Below are 15,567 nucleotides of genomic sequence, written 5' to 3'. Positions count from 1 at the left end.
TTTCTGTAGGGTTTCCATTCTTATAGATCGCTCGTCTAGATCCTTAAGCGTTTTCAAAATTTCTTCCACAGCATTCGAAAACTGCGCTTTTTGCGAACCTGTACTGGGACCGGGATTCCTCTCAACGTCACCACATTACAACAAAAGCAAAGCATAAAAAGGATCAACCAAGGGTTTTGGGCATGGAAGCACGACAAGGAACGATCTGTTGTGTTTTGCTTATATGCATAGCAATATTTCGTATTGTATATCGTCGTGGGCCAATCAATACGTGTTTTAGGGATATTGAACTTCTGTCGCACCTTCAGAACCAAGATATGAGTTTAATAACTTTCAAAGCATTTGATTTGTCCTATAATTCACTGTTTCCGAACCTAACATTTTCCCGTTATGACCTTTATTCAGTCAGAAACTATCCATAATTGCGTACAAGTTCATCATACGCGACATCTACATTGAATGCATCGATCCTGAACACATTCCTAACAACAGTACCCGGTTAACCTTCTTTATGTTGCTGTAAGGACAAATTATGGTATGTTCACAACCCTCTTCTCTGGCATAACATTAAGAAATCCATTATGTTTTAAAATAAAACGTTCATAGAACGTTCATACGTCTTCCACACGCAGCAAGAAATATTTCGTTCATGAATTAACTGACTGATCTGAATTTTCTCATTAACTGCCACTCTTTCTATGCCATTTTGCTGTATACCTTTGTTTTGGTATATGTATTGGACATCACTGATAATGAAACGAGTTTAGTCGGTCATGTCGGGTTGATTATTCCTGTAAATGTGTGTTGTTAGTTCGCTTGTACACACGCGTTTGATTATTTTTCAGGTTTCTCAATAATTGACAGTGCAGTGACCTTTTGTGTCCAATTTCTTGTTATAGATAATTGCCTTCTCTTATTATTATTATTATTATTGTTCACATGTCCACACTTTTAGGAGTTATTGTACAATAGCCATATTTATATAATCATCGGAGGTGGCCCTGGTACCTTTATCGAATCTCTTCAACCTCCAGCTTTAATACTCTTACCATGTAAATCCACATGGCTGTTGCAGTAAACTTGACTTGAAAGCAGATGATAATAAATTTGTTTCTGATTCTGATAACTCCACAATATCTATGGGGCTCATTGATGATTGAGCGACATTTGATGTAGTTGGGGCATCGACGATGATTCTGTCTTATCAAAAAAATAATCGGTGATTACATGTGAAATTTTCAGCCGACGAAATTTTTTGGGCCTCGTAATGTGTATCCTTTGACATTTGATCATTTCGTCTTCATCTTCAGGGTCTGTCGTCGCAGTACAAGGACATCCTGTTATCATCAGCCTACCGCGCAAGGTCCTGCAATAATGAAGTTACATTTATGCATAGTAAAAAGTAATAATGTTTTCTGTATATTTATAAATACGTTATATTTCATTAAAAAGGAGCTATGAAGATTGCCGTGGAATGAAACTACAAGCAAGGCACCAGTACAGACGACATGAACTGTACATACAGCTCTCTGTTTTCTCAAAGATTCTCACAATAGAACATGTGAGTAGTAAAACAAACCCACAATAGAAGTCTGTTGTGATTAATGCGACCATTGTGCCCAAGAACGCGATGACCTTGTTTTGAATCAAAAAGATGCAGCTCGCAAACTCTGTAGACATATTACAAACAAATGACATCCTCATTTCCATTCTTAGACATTCCCAGAACAATACATTTTATTTGGTTATAATTTCAGCACTCCTTATATAAGTTCAAGTGAAACTGGAAGGGCTGAACGTCATTTCTTTGCAAGGAAGGATCCAGATACGTGATGCAAGAATGAGTCTTTCCGGTACTCTAGCCATCGTAGTCGTCGGCGTTGTTTTGGCTCTTACGTATGTATTCTACCAGTGCCGTACACAGTGAAAAAATCGCTTAAACTTCGGTGGCACATATTTTCGGTTTCACGGATAGCGATTTTCTAAAGAATGTGGTACTTACTTTAAACTCTGTCATTTACTGCAAACTTAGTGACGCAAATGTTCGCAGTGTCTCATCGCAGGTAGCGCAGGATTTGCAAGCTGCTTGAAATTATTCTGTCAGATACTTTCAAACAAAGTACAACTTCCAGGGACGTTCGTCCAGGTATGGATTGCGCGTATAGGCATTAATTCACAGCGCATATACATCTGCGTTTAGATATTCTCGCTCAATAATACGCAGCAACCTCGTCGATTGGAGATGGACATGAAGAATGGTGCTGCATTGTCATGCAGGAATAGCATCTACGAGGAATACCAGCCACAGCATTATTATAGCCATTTAAATTGTTCGGGAAATACACAAATCTCGTTGTCAAAGAATACTGGTTATAAGAATATATAACCTACCTACACGGAAAAGCAAACCATCGCGAAGAACGTAAACGCCTTCCAACAGATCGAAGAAATTAAGCGCGTGACTAGGGCAATAATGCCGCCAGCTTATCGACGAAAAAACTTTCCATGGCCTTATAAGGGCACAAGTGCTGTATCGCTGCCGAAGGTGGCAATGGTGCGACGCTCTCCTTACGGACAAGGCTTCAGCAAAATGCTTTCTTTACGGAGCCCTTTCATGACCTTCCATTCTTGCATAGACTTTTCATTTAAAGTGAAATTATTTTTCGAAGTTTCGAATTTATTCAGCGTGGAGCGAAACATTGGTTTTGGCAAACAGATTTCAACCCACTTCTTCTGCAAACACTTTGGCATCACAATTTCAAAAACGTTGGAGTCAAGTAGGAAGCATTCTTTCCGATGTGCACTCTGCTTCATGAAAGCGTCCGAGACAACCGAACACGAAGGAATAGAAACAACTTCTAGAGTTCGAATGCCTCCGCGTATGCAGGCCCCTCAGTTAATCCCCTTTCTTCCCGCGTATGCAGGTATCTCGTGCACAACACCGTGCTTTTGCAGTGGACACAACCTGCTATTTACTACCAGCCGTCGCTGGAACCTGCGCGCTGATAGACCGAACGCCTGGAAGTGTTTGTTATGAGTTTGAAAAAAAATTGCTAAACTCTACTGCAAATGTGCTAACTGGACGTCAAAAAATTTAATTATGGGGGCCAATAATCGGGTTAGTTAGTGCGTATCCATTTTTATTGCTGTAGCTCTGGTTGACGCAACGGGGACGAAACGAACACTAGATATTAAGCGGACACGAAGTGGCACAGTGACTGCCCTGTGTCACTTCATGCCCGCTTCATATCCAGTGTTCCTTTCGTCCCCTTTGCGCCGTACAGTGCTTAGCGCAAAAAAAATATATGGAGTTTTACGTGCCAGAACCACAAACTGATTGGGAGCCAGACCGTAGTGAGGGACTCCGGAATAAGTCGACCACCTTGGATTCCTTAATGTGCACCTAAATATAAGTGCACGTGTGTTTTCGAATTTCCCCGTCATCGAAATGCGGGCGCCGAGGCCCGGATTTCATTCCGCGACCTCGTGCTTAGCAGCCCAACACCATAGCCACTAAGCAGTCCCGGCGGGTGCCGCCAAAAAGAGATGCGGGGGAAGAGCTTTTGTGCACGAGGTACGAATGTATGTTACCTGCATGAATATTCTTACTCACTGTGACGGTTCACTTCACAGTCGGGGCCGTTTTCTTTCAGACTTGAGAAATGTGATGCGGCCAAAGGTGGTGTTTGCGGCCAGCCGGTGAGCAATTTTAACCTTACATTACAAGTTGAAAATTTTCGTTTGCCTTCCCATAGTATTGCCAAATCAACCTATGCCACTAGGGAAATTGTGCAAAAAAATAATAATAAAAACAGCTCCACTACCTGCTTTGCGTATTCGCCTGGTACCCAGAGCGCTTCCGATGATATACCCTGTAGCATCCAATAATGTAAAAAAATTTGCTTTCTGTAACATTAATCTCGTTTTTTTTTTTCCTTTCGCACTCCTAGTCTGGTGACATCATTGTAAACCAAAGCTGACAAGACAATTGCATTTTCAGTGACCAGGACCGCTATGTTGTACGCTTTCGAAAACCGACGTTCGGTTTTGCCTCGCGCGATTGGCCTAGATTGGTCGAGGCCGCGATATCGGCGCGACCTAGGACAATCGCGTGAGACGAAACCGAACGCCGGCTTTTCGAACGCGTACAAGATAGCGGCCGAGAGGCCTAAATATATGTCCTAGCTATACAGCAATATGCGCACTGTTTAGGCAGTGTACCTTATTTAGGCAACTTTAGAGACGAGGCCCTACACTGCCTATGTAAGTCACCTGTTATGAAAAGCACGAATGAATAATAAGAATGAGTCTAACATAAAAAGAATATTCGCGATTTCTCAATGATGCACGCAATTGCCACTGGCCATAGTGAAATGGAAACGAGAACCATGTGTAAGCTTCTGGTGTAACTTCATAATTTTGATAAGCTGACATCGATGATCGGGTGTGTCCGATGTGCCTTAGCGATCGAAAATCTTGCGCCAGTTTCGATGGAATAATATACGGGTTAGTCGTGTGAAAAAAAAAAAAGCACCTCCGTGGAGCAGCATCGCCAACGCTCGGCTCGCTAGGCCTCGCTAACCGCTTTTCTTGATCCTGCAACTGCTTGCTCACCCGCCGCTACTATAGTGCATCTTAGCGTCATTATTGCATCTTGGCTCACAAGGCCTCATTATTGGGTGGGACTTGCTATCTCGTAATAATGGCGTTTGCGCACGAGCTGAAGTGGAATTTTCGCCGCTGTGTCACACACCGTTCCACGAAGCTTTTGACAGGCCGCCTAAACTAGTCGTGCGTGAGGACGCCGACATTCTGTCTGACACTTTTGCCCTTGTCCTCGTCTTCAGCCGTGCCGTCACCAATGCTAGGGTCTTCTTTACCTCGTCTGACATCTTTTGCGACGTAAAGCCGTTTCACTGCCTTTTGCAGCGTATGACATCGCCCCCGGCCTCAGCAATATTTTTGTGTACAATCCCCTTTCCGCGTCGGTTACGTTGCTGGTCGGCAGATGTCTCGGCCACGTGGAACATATTGACTCTTCGTACTTTGTTGCAGTGCCAGACTGCCACATTCGATCCAAAGGAATACATGGCCTTTCAACGCTTGAAGTGTCAAGTGACATACTCTTGATTTCCATCGCCCATACACTAACTCCTGCGGAACATTCCCAGCAACTTCAGCTTCTACATCATCATCATCATCATCATCATCATCATTCTGTTTTATGTCTGCCGCAGGAGGAATGCCTCTCCCGGCGATCTCCGATTACCCCTGTCCTGCACCAACCGATTACAGCTAGCGCACGCGAATTTCCTAATTTCATCGCTCCACCTAGTGTTCTGTTGCCCTTGATTGCGTTTCCCTTCTCTTGGTACCCATTCAGTAACCCTAATGGTCCAACGGTTATCTAACCAGCGCATTACATGACGTACCCAGCTCCATTTTTTTCTCTTGATGTCGATTAGAATATCATCTATACCCGTTTGCTTTCTGATCCCAACCGCTCTCTTTCTGTCTCTTAACGTTGTGCCTAACAATCTTCCTTCCATCGCTCTTGGCGCGGTCCTTAACTTGTTCTCAAGCTTCCTTGTCAATCTCCAAGTCTCTGCCCCATATGTCAGCACTGGTAAAATGCACTGATTGTACGCCTTCCTTTTCAATGATAATGTAAGCTTCCAGTCAGGGGCTGGCATTGTCTGTCGTATGCAATCCAACCTATTTTTATCTGAGAATTTCCTTCTCATGATCAGGGTTCCCTGTGATTACTTGACCTAGGTAAACGTACTCCTTCACAGACTCTAGAGGCCGATTGGCGATCCTGAACTTTTGTACCTTTGCCAGGCTATTTATCATTATCCTTGTCTTCTGCATAATAATCTTCAAAACCACTCTTACACTCTCTTTGTTAAAGTCCTAGATCATTTGTTCTAACTAGTCTGCATTGTTGCTGAATAGAACAATGTCATCGGTGTAATATCCTGCGTCGGCTTCCAGTTTCGGTTTCGAATCGTTTGCGTCAACGCGCCACTGAGTTTCCGGAGTCCTCCACTACGGCGTGCCTCAAAATCAGAAAGTAGTTTTGGCGCATAAAACACCATAATTTAATTTAATTTGTTTGCGCGCACCTTTACATCACAAGAACAACAGCGCCCGAAGGGAGGCCGCGCCGACTCACAAATCCGACATATGCCCCAGGCTCCCTGCTTCTTGCCAAACTCCCGGCTGTCCTCGAAACTCGTCCCAAAGTGCGAAGGGCCTTACCGCGTCTTGGAGCGAAGGTTCCCGGCGAATTTTCTCATCAAAACATTTCACCATCTACAACATGCGCAGGCGTGGACGTGACCTCGTCCACGTGGCGCGTCGCGAGCCCTACCATTATTCTCTGGCTCCAACCTCTTAGGTCAGAGTCGGCCTCGGCGTAACAGAGGGAACGAGCACAGTGAAAAATGAAAGCGAATGCGGAACGCAGCGAAGGAATGAAAGAAGTGAGGATGAAAGCGGAGAGGGCGTGGAGTGCAACCAGGAGGGGGAGAGCGGGAGAGGGCAGGGCAAAAAGGTGAGGAGGAAAGCGGAGTGCCGGCACGACCTGGCATACGGCCAGCGCGGAAACAAAGCGCTGGCATGAGCTTCGGGTGCACTGCGCATATTCTGCTTCGCCTGCGGCACCGCCGCCGCTAGCGAATTCTGTCCGCACGATTCACGCGTTCCCATGTTCACACTTTCTTTCAGAACAAGAGCGACGCAAACGGTGGAAATGGTTCGTCTGCCGCTGCTGCTGAATGAGCTGCCTGAGCAGGAGCTCACCACCACCACCCGAGAGCACGTTTTCCTTCACAATCACATGTTTTGCCATCGTATATCGTGAATTCAAAAAACCTACACAGCTGCGCTCTGAATTCCCATTAAGGAGTAGCGTAATTGTAGGTGAATTCCCTTTCGCGCATCACTATATCAACAATGCATGTTGTTTCTAAAATTACACGAATTGCTTTTGCTTACTGCGCCGCCCTCCTCCATTTTATACCATTGCAATGTTGATGTTAAAAACTGTAATTAAAAACCTAATAATAAATCATTGTCAAGTAGCGAACGCACTGTGACTGCCACTCCAGACTGTAGTGTCCGCCTTGGTGAAACAACGAATAGCGAGGAAAGTGTCATCCTATCGGTTAAATACAATTTCTGCGGTAGTAACTGTGAAGAACGCAAACCTACGTACAAAAGCGCAAGGCTCGGCTCGCTCTGCTCGCTCTGCTGGTCTCTGGTCGCTTTCGACACGCTGATTTACGCTGCCTCGCCGTACCCTGAACTCATAGAACAAAAGTTATGGAGAATACCATGACTACCTTGTCTACGGAGAGAATGTTCGCAAAGACAAAATGCACAGTAGATATAACTTCAAGTGTGGCAGCCGTGTGAGGAAAAACTCCTTTCAGAAGCAGCTAAGCCCTCGATAACATTTTGTTGGAACTGTGTCTAAAAATTACGGCAGTAAAACTGTGAGGGGATTTTGGGAAACACATAAAAAAGTACTAATTATTGTTTCGGGTAAAAAACCTCACTGCGTTGCATAAGCTTTTTTTTTCTACTTACAGTGCCGACGGAACGATGATGGGTCTACACGGGGATGCACTGGCCCCTGCATTTGCAGAACGGGCACATCTTCAAGCGGAGTCGCACTCTATGGCCCTGGAACATGCGTGCCGGTGTAATAGCCCAGCAAGCAATTGTAATTGGAAGCAGGGGAAGACAACAAAATAGCCCAGACACAAAGAAGAGAATGTCGCAGATCCAAACGCTTGCGGAACAAAACCGTGCATGGAAGTGGTTGAGAATGGATACATTAAATAAATTCTCGGACTTGCCGTGCAATAGCCCTCACCATAGTATTAGGCTCACCATTAAGGCAGACCTGAAGTGCAAATATATAAAAACTCTGCCCGTAAGCGCACAGCCCATGAGGTTAAATGACCGCTATGGAAATCTCAGCCACCAATGACAGCCATTGCTGGGATTAAAGTGGACAGTTGGTTGAGTTGGTATACATTCATAATGGTAAGAGTGCGATCAAAACGACGGCGGAGTGAAAGGACACAGGACAGCGCCAGTCCTGTGTCCTTCCACTCCGTCACCGTTTTGATCGCGCTGTTGCCATTATGGATCATTGCGGGGAGGCGGGTCACACTTTAACCCTACTATAATCGCAACGATGCTGCAACAGTGGGGCTGCGCGGCTCACGAAAGCAATGCCTACACCCTGAAGCATATCTTGTGATAACATTTCGGTCAAAAATTACGTAGGTTGAATGAGATGGAGCGGTTGTTTACGGCGGGAGCCACCCATGTTTATCCATATTTGCACCTGCATATGCATCGTACATCACGAGCGTTGAAAAACAATGAAGGTTTGTATTCGCAAAGACATCCTTACACTATAGGTGTTCATAAAGGTAAGTTCTAGGCAATTGCGTTATTGTAAATAGGATAAGAGAGGGTTTGCTGTATATTACGATAAACCACCATATAAACCTTATGCAACTGCACTGTTAGAAACTTAGGTTGCTTCTAAGGCGGTCAGCATAAACATGTAGCCGTGACATGAGCCTGACTCAGTGCCAATGACGTGGCTCTGTACCGAGAGCATTTTAGACGTAATCGCCGACGGAGATCAAACGTGCAGTGAGCACAGTGCAGCTATTCCTTCGGAAGGGATTTGTTCGTGCGCGGTCTCGTGCATTTATTTCAGTACAATCGTGATAAAGAAATTACATACGAAAAAACAAATCATGAATTATTCAATGCTGTGCAATGTTGAACGTAATATACCTGATGTATTTCGCGCCCGCCCGAACGCACGCAGGGGTGATACTGTATTGTTGAGCTGGACCGAAGTCCTTAACATTGTGACAGTTCAGCGTGAGGTGCTTCGGAAATGGGCAATACTCGCTTTTGAACGCGCTTTTGTAGGCTCCGAATGCGACAAGTATGGATGCACTGTCATGGGCAAGAGAGTAATTATCAGATATCCAAGCACTTCCAAAACCGTGATTCGCCTTGAAATGACGGAACAGTTGCCGTTATTTCTAGTTTAAGACATACGCGTATGCCTAAAGAGCATCCTCAATAAGAACATCCTACTAGCTGATGATGCAAATATGATAGTCATGTTTGGAAGGGAGAGGGCGCATTGCTTGTGAATCGGGCAAGTTACGATGACTGTTGTTACGTTTCGCCTACAACGCGCGGTAATGCCGGCGCGGATGCAACGGACGCCGGGGCTTCGTTCAAAGCGGCGGACATTTTGGCCCGTTCGACGCCGCCGCAACGCCTCCCCGCCAAGCGTGTCCAGGCGTGTTTCAGTGCCACGTGTCTTCGTATGTGCGTGTGTGTGTGTGTGCCCACGCTTGTCAAAGCGCGGCAGCCGGGGAGCGGAGCTCCCCAAGTGAGGAGCCAGCAGGTCTGTCCGTCGGCGGGTTGGCGATGCGTCACTACACTCGGCTCACCATGTCTCTCGGCTCGACCGTGCGCGCCGTCGTGGGCTCATGCTCCGCCGTCGCGTGGGCTCACCCCGTGACCTTCCTTCTGGCCCGCGACGCCGAGAGTATAAGAGCAGCTGCCCCCGGACGCCAGGAGAGAGGCTCCGATTTCTTCTGTTGAGTTACGTGCTCTCCCGTCTCTCCACTTCGGTCGACCTGACCGGCCGCTCTTTTGCTATGTTAGAATAAACAAGTTGTTCTGTTACCAGTCTTCTCATGCTTTGCCGGGACCTTCGGATGCTTCCAGTGCCCCAGGCCGCCAGGCCAACGCTACCCTTGGGGCTTGCGACCCATTGGCAATAACGGGCGTCAGCACCGAGACCCCAACACTGTGTTGGTTCTGCAAATAATGACTTATTCCTTGAGGTTGGTATGAATTGATGGTAATGTTCATATTGAGTTATTCAATGTGTGGTATACAAGCTCGCTAGAGGACGAGCCCTTGTGCGAACTGGGGCGTCTCGTCGGGTTAAAATTTGAGAGATCCAGAGCAAAGTATACGACTAAGATACTTAGATGGGCTAGTTGGTTGCTGGCTTCAATGAACATGTTTAAAACGACACGTTTTGAAGACAGGACACAGAAAGAATGCACAGAGGACAATCGCCGAACTTTAACTGAGCTTTACTGAGTAAAAACTACACGAGCAGCAGTTGCTGCGTAGAGACATTAGAAACAACATTGCCACAGCGCACTTTGTCAGCAAGAAAGCAGATCACCATGTCTCACTTCACTACTGAAAGTCCTGATTTGTGCAAGATTAAAGACGCATTTCTAACCACGCTATAACACATTCTATGCTCTTCCTATCCGTGGACTTTGATACTTATCGTGCAAATATATCTCTTCTTTACGTGATAAATTAAGCGACGCGGTTCTAACGCAATCCTCTCATTTTTTAAATACAAAATGCCTCAAACAATTCGCTCTCTTTTTGATCCTTGAAACTTCTAAGTGTACAAGTGTCTGGGTACAGTGGAGCACGCGGGCATCTTTTTCAATGGCCAACCAAATGACCCGCCGCTAAGGAAGCCTGCACATTTGCTCGATGCTCACTCAAACTGTCACTAACACATCAACCAGTCTGGCTGACGTAACAGTTGCCACATGAGAGAGCAAATGTGACGTTCTTCATACGGGAACACGCTATTAGTGAATTCAGCCTTGTCAATGGAACGCACTTGCTCTAACGAGAGCTGAATAAGTTGCGCCGACTTGGGCATGGTAACTGACAATCGGAATCTCGTCGAATATATAATAAAGGAACAATGTCCTACTTTCTTTCTATTTGCCGGTAGCGATAAAATCATAAATGTATGTGCTAGCTTGCGGGCGTGAGTGCGCGTGAACTTGCCCACGCGTATTTATTTAACCACACCAGCTTCAGGCGTTCCTAAGTATGACTGCAGTGTTCTTTGTAATGAGTGAATATTACTCGCAGACGCAAAAAAAATGCAATGTCGTCTGTATAGACATACACTTGCGCTGTATCACACAATGGAATTGAGCTCAATAAAACGCTAAACAAAATAGGAGAAACGGCAGATCCGTGGGGAACTCCTCGTGATTGATTATATTTTTGCATCAACAAAGCACGTTGGGAATAATAAAGTTTTTGATCCTTCAGGAATTCATATATCCAACTTATATTATACCGAGAAAAACTTATGATACCTAAACGTTAAGGAATATTGCATGCTCTACGCTGTAGTACACTTTAGCTAAATCAAGCGTCACTGAAGCTGCATACTGCCGCCTGTGTCGATCAAGCTTAATACATCCCTCTCACTTTAACAAATCACTTCAATAAATTAGTTGGAATAATGATCAAATTGATTTAAATACTACTATTGCTGGGATTATTGATTGGTGCAAAACGTGGGGAATTCGGCTTAATACTGAAAATACGGTATTTCTTCGCTTCACTCGTCTGAAAGCTCCACTAATTTTTAGTTACATGTTAGGTTCGTTGCCTTTGCAGGAAAAATATAAGTATAAGTATAAAATATAATAAGTATTTGAGTGTCACAATTACTAAGAACTTGTCGTGGAATATACACATGGATAATATCTGTTCTTCGGCCTTGCGTAAATTATATTTTTTGCGACATAAACTTAAAGATTTCCAACTAATGTAACACTTAGTTTAGAAGAACTTGTTGTTGGGCGAGTTGGTAGATATTAGCGAACATTGTTTAACTGCGCGAACAAACGAACCACAAAGACAGCGAGGGACAAGGACGGGCGCAGACTTGCAACTAAAGTTTATTCCACAACGTACACATATAAGTACACGCCTGACATACACCACTGCGCGTGCGCGACAAAAGGCAAGGTAAAAGAAAAAGTAAAACCTTGTATTAGCGAAACGCGACCTACCTACGCTCGTCAATAAACTTCATCTCACTGTTATGTAAATAAACTGAGGTGTCACTGACACATTCTAGTCCCTTCTTTTTAATATGGTACGCCTCGAGTAGCTCTCTGGCTCGGCTATCTCGGCAGCGGCACAAAATCTTTACTTGCTTCATGATCGGCTTGCACGTGCATGCCAGGCAGTGGACAGGCAGGTGCCCATTCGCTTTATTCCTAATAGACAACTCATGCTCACGCAAGCGCACATTCACACACCTTCCTGTTTGACCTATGTAAACTTTGCCGCATGATAGAGGTATCTGATATACTACTCCAACACTGCAACCCACGTGGGAAATGGAGTGCTTTGTTCCGCACCCTTGGAGGTTATTTTTACTTCTTCCTATGCGCGAGCATAGCCCAGCGAGCTTGCCGGGAGCCGAGAGCGCTATCTCAACTCCATACCGTTTCACAACCTTCTTTAAGTTGTGGCAAGTCTTGTGAACATAAGGCACAACTGTCCGTTTCTTATTTTTGCGCTCCCTTGCGTCTTCAGCAACATTGCCTTGCGTCTTTATCTTCTTAAGCACTGCCTCCACTACTGATGAAATGACTGACTGCGGGAAACCGGCTTCTTCCAGCCTTACAATCTGCTTGTCAAAGCTTTCCTGTATTTTGTGCGTGCAGGACTTTCTTATAGCTGATATGATGCACTGTGTGGCTATTGCCCGCTTTACCGTTTTCGAATGAGCCGAATCGTAGGGCACCAGTTTCTTTTGGGATCTTGGGTTATATTTCCAGCACACATGGTCGTCACAGAAGCTTATAGCGTTGTCTAAAAACTGAATATTATTATCCTTTGTTAGTTCATGGGTGAATGTTAGACCTTTGCCAAGGCGCTGAAAAATGTGTAGTACACCTGCGATGGCGTCGTCATATGTGTAAACGGCTTGCTTTTTTAAAAGAACAAGAAAATCGTCAACATAACGGAACACGGTAACAACCAGGTCACGATCGATCCCTTCGTTTACCGCTCTGTCAAATTCCGATAAGTAAATATTGCACAAGATAGGAGCAACACAAGATCCTATACATATACCTTGTTTCTGCACGTAATAGTCTTCTTTAAACTGGATGAAGGTAGATTTGAGGTAAAACTCAAGCAACGCTAAAAACCTATTAACAGTCAACCCGGTAGAATTCTGAAAAGACACTTCGCCACTAACTTCAATACATTTCTGAACAGCCTGAAACAATGCAGCGTGAGGGATAGAATAAAACAAATCTTCTATGTCAATGGAAAAGGCATGGCCAATATCGTCATTCGACTCTAGAAAGCTAGTAACAGCTTCCGAGTTCCTTGTTTCAAACGGGTCGTGCGCTTTCAGGTGCGATAAACATTTCTGCAAAAACTTGCTTACTTCGTTCTGCCAAGTTCCTCTTTCACTCACGATAGACCGGAAAGGGATATCGTTTTTGTGCGTCTTGGCCGTAAAAAACACGATCAAGCCATCACCTTTGCTTTTGTTGACTGAGGTAGCCAGTTTGTGCAGTTCCATCTCCTTGCACATAGAAACGGCCTTCGCCTTTATCCTTGCGGCTTTCACTGGCACAGGCTTGAAGTTCTTTTTCACAGCAGCCGTCGCCTTCTCGTCGAAAAGCCCCGACGGCATTACCACAAACCCTCCTTCTTTATCCTGTTGTAGCAGTCTGAGGTCGTTCTGTCTAAAAAACCTGACGATTTCCGCCGTTGGGTCCTTCCGCTTTGGCCTTTCTTCAGTCTTCTTGACTGTGTTGAATAGGCTGTCCACGCCATCCAACAAGCACCTTTCTTGATCCTCTGCCTCCGCTTGCTTGGCCAGGCTCTGGTTTAGGGTCAACCATTCATGCGCTTCCAGTGAAGTTTCCAAGCTGTACTTGGGCCCTTTCTTGAGGGTGGACAGTATTCTCTCGGGCACCGCAGCTTCTCCGAGCTGCATAACGTTACCCAAAGCTTGTGGTTTGGTGTTCTTGATCTTTGCTAAGGCATCTCGGAGGTAACAGCGCCACCAACGTTCCGTTGTCTGAGCTTCTAGCCGTTTTGCGTCACGCATTTTGATGGCAGCCAGCCATGCAGGATAATTCGCAAAGAAGAGAAGTCGTAGCAAGTCTTCAAACCTCCGCGTCTGCTCCTTCAGCTCGTCGCGTATATTTCGACATACTTGTTTTCCATGTTTCAAGGAAGGTTTAACATGCCCATACAATCGGAGTACTTCTTCAGGAACCACGAGAAGGCGACGGCTGCTGTGAAAAAGAACTTCAAGCCTGTGCCAGTGAAAGCCGCAAGGATAAAGGCGAAGGCCGTTTCTATGTGCAAGGAGATGGAACTGCACAAACTGGCTACCTCAGTCAACAAAAGCAAAGGTGATGGCTTGATCGTGTTTTTTACGGCCAAGACGCACAAAAACGATATCCCTTTCCGGTCTATCGTGAGTGAAAGAGGAACTTGGCAGAACGAAGTAAGCAAGTTTTTGCAGAAATGTTTATCGCACCTGAAAGCGCACGACCCGTTTGAAACAAGGAACTCGGAAGCTGTTACTAGCTTTCTAGAGTCGAATGACGATATTGGCCATGCCTTTTCCATTGACATAGAAGATTTGTTTTATTCTATCCCTCACGCTGCATTGTTTCAGGCTGTTCAGAAATGTATTGAAGTTAGTGGCGAAGTGTCTTTTCAGAATTCTACCGGGTTGACTGTTAATAGGTTTTTAGCGTTGCTTGAGTTTTACCTCAAATCTACCTTCATCCAGTTTAAAGAAGACTATTACGTGCAGAAACAAGGTATATGTATAGGATCTTGTGTTGCTCCTATCTTGTGCAATATTTACTTATCGGAATTTGACAGAGCGGTAAACGAAGGGATCGATCGTGACCTGGTTGTTACCGTGTTCCGTTATGTTGACGATTTTCTTGTTCTTTTAAAAAAGCAAGCCGTTTACACATATGACGACGCCATCGCAGGTGTACTACACATTTTTCAGCGCCTTGGCAAAGGTCTAACATTCACCCATGAACTAACAAAGGATAATAATATTCAGTTTTTAGACAACGCTATAAGCTTCTGTGACGACCATGTGTGCTGGAAATATAACCCAAGATCCCAAAAGAAACTGGTGCCCTACGATTCGGCTCATTCGAAAACGGTAAAGCGGGCAATAGCCACACAGTGCATCATATCAGCTATAAGAAAGTCCTGCACGCACAAAATACAGGAAAGCTTTGACAAGCAGATTGTAAGGCTGGAAGAAGCCGGTTTCCCGCAGTCAGTCATTTCATCAGTAGTGGAGGCAGTGCTTAAGAAGATAAAGACGCAAGGCAATGTTGCTGAAGACGCAAGGGAGCGCAAAAATAAGAAACGGACAGTTGTGCCTTATGTTCACAAGACTTGCCACAACTTAAAGAAGGTTGTGAAACGGTATGGAGTTGAGATAGCGCTCTCGGCTCCCGGCAAGCTCGCTGGGCTATGCTCGCGCATAGGAAGAAGTAAAAATAACCTCCAAGGGTGCGGAACAAAGCACTCCATTTCCCACGTGGGTTGCAGTGTTGGAGTAGTATATCAGATACCTCTATCATGCGGCAAAGTTTACATAGGTCAAACAGGAAGGTGTGTGAATGTGCGCTTGCGTGAGCATGAGTT

General features: G+C 45.1%; 1 long non-coding RNA gene across 1 annotated transcript; it reads left to right on the top strand.

Annotated features, from left to right (window-relative positions):
- The first annotated feature begins 1,780 nt into the window (after positions 1–1,780).
- Positions 1,781–7,865, top strand: LOC126525101 (uncharacterized). Its single transcript, XR_011893118.1, has 3 exons — positions 1,781–1,896; positions 3,654–3,699; positions 7,596–7,865. It is a non-coding gene; the product is annotated as an uncharacterized lncRNA (long non-coding RNA).
- The last annotated feature ends 7,702 nt before the right edge of the window (positions 7,866–15,567 follow it).

Source organism: Dermacentor andersoni, chromosome 3 (genome assembly GCF_023375885.2).
Source record: "Dermacentor andersoni chromosome 3, qqDerAnde1_hic_scaffold, whole genome shotgun sequence".
In the NCBI taxonomy this organism is placed as follows: domain Eukaryota; kingdom Metazoa; phylum Arthropoda; class Arachnida; order Ixodida; family Ixodidae; genus Dermacentor; species Dermacentor andersoni.
This window is presented reverse-complemented; position numbering and strand designations above follow the sequence as displayed.